Source organism: Lactuca saligna, chromosome 1 (assembly GCF_052625555.1).
Source record: "Lactuca saligna cultivar CGN05327 chromosome 1, ASM5262555v1, whole genome shotgun sequence".
In the NCBI taxonomy this organism is placed as follows: Eukaryota; Viridiplantae; Streptophyta; class Magnoliopsida; order Asterales; family Asteraceae; genus Lactuca; species Lactuca saligna.
Genome location: NC_136417.1, coordinates 53,875,288 through 53,880,253, shown reverse-complemented (window position 1 = coordinate 53,880,253; position 4,966 = coordinate 53,875,288). Strand labels below are relative to the sequence as shown.

At 44.7% G+C, this 4,966-nt stretch overlaps 1 non-coding gene across 1 annotated transcript; it reads right to left on the bottom strand.

Moving 5' to 3' along the window:
- Positions 1–641: 641 nt before the first annotated feature.
- Positions 642–748, bottom strand: LOC145027953 (small nucleolar RNA R71). Its single transcript, XR_013675713.1, has one exon. It is a non-coding gene; the product is annotated as a small nucleolar RNA R71 (small nucleolar RNA).
- Positions 749–4,966: the final 4,218 nt, after the last annotated feature.

Here is a 4,966-nt window from a genome sequence, read left to right as displayed (position 1 = left end):
CCCTGTTTGAAGACCCCGAATCCGAATTGAAAAGAAACAAAGGGAAGGACGTGGAGAGTTCAAGCACACCAAAGAAATCACCATTGTCCAACTTGAAGACTGTTTTCGGGAAAAAGAAGAGCAGCAAATCAGGAGCTTCAAGCGCTTCCTTAATAATTGAAGAGCCAATTCAAGAAGAGATTAGATACGAAACCGAGGAAGAAGACGAGGCAACTTACGAACAAGACACCGAATCGGAGGAAGAGTTAGCATTCACTATGGCTAACATTGATGAAATTCCCATGGGAGAATGGAAGAAGAGGATGCGCGACGACCATGGCCCGGGACTTGTGCAACCCGCAATTCCCGCAACTGCCACCTTTGAGCTAAAAGGTCATATCCTAGATTCACTCAAGGAAATACCTTTCTACGGGAAAGATCATGAAGATGCCTACAAACATTTGGATGAAGTAAATGATGTTGCTGATTACTTCAACATTCCAAATGTCACCCGCGAAACTCAACTGCTTCGGATGCTTCCGGTAACCTTCAAGGGTGCTGCTAAAGACTGGCTCAAATCACTTCCTCCCGGGTCAGTCACTACTTAGGCCAGAATGAAGGAAGAGTTTATTGATCACTTTTGCCCACCATCCAAGATAGCCAAGCTCAAGAAGGCCATTGCAAATTTTGAACAACAAGCTGGAGAGTCGTTATATGAAGCATGGGAAAGGTACAAAAGTCTGCTACGAAATTGCCCACACCATGATCTAAATAGCCAACAAGAAGTTTCCATCTTTTATGATGGAGTCAATGTCACGACCCGGCAGCTGCTAGACTCACAAGGCCCACTTACAAAGAAGCCACCCCCGGTGATCAAAGAATTAATTGAAGAATTTTCTAAACACTCTAGAGAATACCACAACCCTAGGAATGATGTCACGAGGGGAGCCGCATACGCTGCTACTGAAGATTTATCCGCGGTTATGGCCATGTTAAAAACCATGGATAGAAGAATGGACAAAATGGATCAAACTATCCATGCCATACGGGTGGGTTGCGAGAATTGCAATGGACCTCACCTCACTAGAGATTGTGATTTGGATGAGCACGGCAACAAAAAGGAACAAGTATGCTATTCGAGCGGTGACCGGTATGATGAAGACTGGCGAAAACAAAAGAAGGAGTGGCTGCCTTACGAAGAGTACAAGAAGGCCAAGGAGGAGAAGTATAGACAAAAAGGGAGAGGCTTTTACCAAAAGGAGGAGCCGGTGCAAGAGAAGAAGCCAAGCTTGGAAGAGATGCTAACTAAATTTGTGGCTGCTTCCGAGAAAAGACACAATGACCACGATGCTGCTATCCAAGAAACAAGAACAATGCTCAGGAACCAGCAAGCATCCATCCATAACATAGAAACTCAGCTTGGGCAACTCGCTCAACAACTAAACCAAAGGTCACCGGGTGAGCTTCCTAGCAAAACCGAGAACAACCCACGAGGCGCGCAAGTGAATATTGTTACCATAAGAAGTGGGAAGATTATTACTCCCCTGGCCCCCATTCGAACTGAAGCGAACAAGGACTCACAGAAGGAAGAAACGGAAGTACAAGTTGAAAACCAACATTCACAATCTGAGAGCCCTACTCGCCGAGTAGGACCGATGGACTCGGCGAGTACATCTGAAAAAACTAATGATCAGCCACCCTTGAAACCATACCAGCCTCCAATGCCATACCCAGCCCGAGCCAAGAAGGAGAACCAGGAAGAGGAATATCAGAAGTTCCTTGATCATATTAAAACTCTTCAAATAAACATTCCTTTCATTGAAGCCGTTATGCAAATGCCCAAGTATACAAAGTTCCTTAAGGAACTCCTCACTAATAGAAGAAAGATGGAAGAAGTGCAGAAAGTAGTATTGAATGAGAATTGCTCCGCCGCCATGCTAAACAAATTACCAAAGAAGAAGGGTGATCCGGGGAGCTTAACTCTACCTTGCCAATTTGGCAACTTGGCAGCAATTCATGCTTTAGCTGATTCTGGAGCGAGTGTGAACCTTATGCCGTACTCGTTCTTCAAAAAGATGGACCTCCCGGAGCCAAGGCCAATTCGGATGGCAATTCATTTGGCAAACAAGACGGTTACTTTCCCAAGAGTCATATGTGAAGATTTATTAGTGAAAGTAGACAAATTTGTCTTCCCAGCTGACTTCATCATTCTCGACATGGAGGCGGATCCGCAAGTATCAATCATCCTTGGAAGACCCTTCCTCAACACCGCTAGCGCCATCGTAGATATGAGAGATTCAAAGCTCACATTGCGAGTTGGGGACGACTCAGTAACATTCGGGGTAGACCAAGCCATGAAGTACTCAAAGAGTAGTGACGACACGGCGTTCTCAATCGACATGCTTGACGAGTTATTGGAAGAAGACATACCTGAAGATTCCAGCAAGTTTGCAGCTTTGGAAGAAGTATTTGATCCAGAAAAAGACTTATTAGAGATTGAAAGACTGTTGGAGGAAGCAAAGTATGAAGAACTAAAAAACCAAGCTGAAAGCCCTACTCGCCGAGTAGACCCGATCTACTCGCCGAGTACACCTGAAGAAAAGTCAGCAGTCGCGAATGCCGCCATCAACTCGCCGAGTACCATACCTGCACTCGGCGAGTCCGCCACTATGCACAATAAATTGGAGCTCAAAACACTGTCTGACCATCTGGAATACGCCTTCCTGGAAGAAGGAAATCAGAAGCCAGTGATTATAGCCTCAGATCTCTCCAAGACGGAAAAGGAAGAGCTTGTACGGGTGTTGAAGAAAAGGAAAAGAGCCATCGCATGGAGCATCTCCGACATAAAGGGAATAAGTCCATCCTACTGCTCTCACAAAATCAACTTAGAAGAAGGAGCCAGGCCGGTGGTGCAACATCAAAGAAGATTAAACCCGAACATGCAAGAAGTCGTCAAGAAGGAGGTGGTCAAGCTTTTGGATGCAGGAATCATCTACTCCATCTCCGATAGCCCATGGGTGAGTCCGGTCCAGGTGGTGCCCAAGAAAGGAGGAATGACGGTCATTACCAACGAGAAGAACGAGTTAATTCCAACGCGAACAGTAACCAGTTGGCGAGTGTGCATCGATTATCGCAAGCTAAACGATGCCACTCGCAAAGACCATTTTCTCCTTCCTTTCATAGACCAAATGTTAGAGAGACTATCGGGCCATAGCTACTATTGCTTCTTAGATGGGTTTTCCGGGTATTTCCAAATACCCATAGACCCAATGGACCAAGAAAAGACCACCTTTACATGCCCCAGTGGGACCTTCGCCTATAGACGCATGCCATTTGGACTATGCAATGCACCTGCGACATTTCAAAGGTGCATGACCGCCATATTCCATGATATGGTGGAAAAATTCATGGAGGTCTTTATGGATGACTTTTCTGTATTCGGATCTTCTTTCAATGACTGCCTCACAAATCTTGACTCGATGCTTGCTAGATGTGAGAAAACCGACTTGGTCCTAAATTGGGAAAAGTGTCATTTCATGGTCAAAGAGGGTATACTATTGGGACATAAAGTCTCTAAAAAGGGAATTGAGGTGGATCGGGCAAAGATAGACACCATTGCTAAATTACCCCCACCAACTAATGTGAAGGGCATTAGAAGTTTTTTGGGACACGCAGGTTTTTACCGGCGTTTTATTAAAGATTTTTCCAAAATTACGAAACCTCTAACACAATTATTATTAAAAGATGCACCCTTTAATTTCACTAAAGAGTGTTTAGAGGCATTTGACTTTTTAAAAGAAAAATTAACTAATGCCCCAATCATTATAGCACCAAATTGGAACTTACCCTTCGAGATCATGTGTGATGCTAGTGACTATGCACTAGGAGCGGTCCTTGGACAAAGGGTTGATAAGCATTTTCAACCCATTTATTATGCAAGCAAGACCTTGAATCCTGCCTAAGAGAATTATACCACTACTGAAAAAGAACTTTTAGCCGTAGTTTATGCTTTTGATAAATTTCGCCCTTATTTGGTTTTATCTAAAACCACTGTTTTTACTGACCACTCGGCTATCAAGTATTTGTTTTTCAAACAGGATGCCAAGCCAAGACTAATACGATGGGTGCTGCTTCTTCAAGAATTCGATATAGAGATACGAGATAAGAAAGGAATGGAGAACGTAGCGGCCGATCATTTATCTAGACTCGAGAACCCGGCATTGCAAGAAGATAAGGATGGAGACGACTTTCCGGATGAATACATTATGGTGTCCGTGGGAGAGGAGCCATGGTTCGCGGATATAGCTAACTATTTAGCTACCAATTACGTCCCGAAGGATTATAGTAGTCAGCAAAAGAAGAAATTCTTTTCGGAGATCAAATATTACTTTTGGGTCGATCCATACCTCTTCCGAAGCTGCGCGGATGGAATTATAAGAAGATGTGTGTTCGGAAAGGAGAGTCGAAAAATACTAGAGCACTGCCATAGCGGGCCCACGGGAGGACATCATGGAGCACACTATACCGCGAAGAAGATCTTTGACATTGGGTTCTATTGGCCTACAATCTTCAAAGATGCAGCCCAATATGTCAAAGAATGCGATGCTTGCCAAAGGGTGGGAAACATTTCCTCCCGTAATGAAATGCCACAACATAGCATTCAAGTGTGCGAGGTGTTCGACGTGTGGGGCATAGACTTCATGGGGCCATTCCCCACATCCAAAGGAAACAAGTACATCCTCATGGCAGTGGATTATGTGTCAAAATGGGCGGAGGCGCAGGCTTTACCTACAAATGACGGACGGGTAGTGGTACGGTTCTTGAAGAGACTATTCTCCCGGTTTGGTGTTCCAAAGGCCCTAATTAGTGACCGTGGCACACACTTTGCCAATGATCAATTGGACAAGGTGCTCAAGAAATATGGGGTGACCCATAAGTTCTCCACATCATACCACCCGCAAACGAGTGGGCAAACGGAAGTTACCAA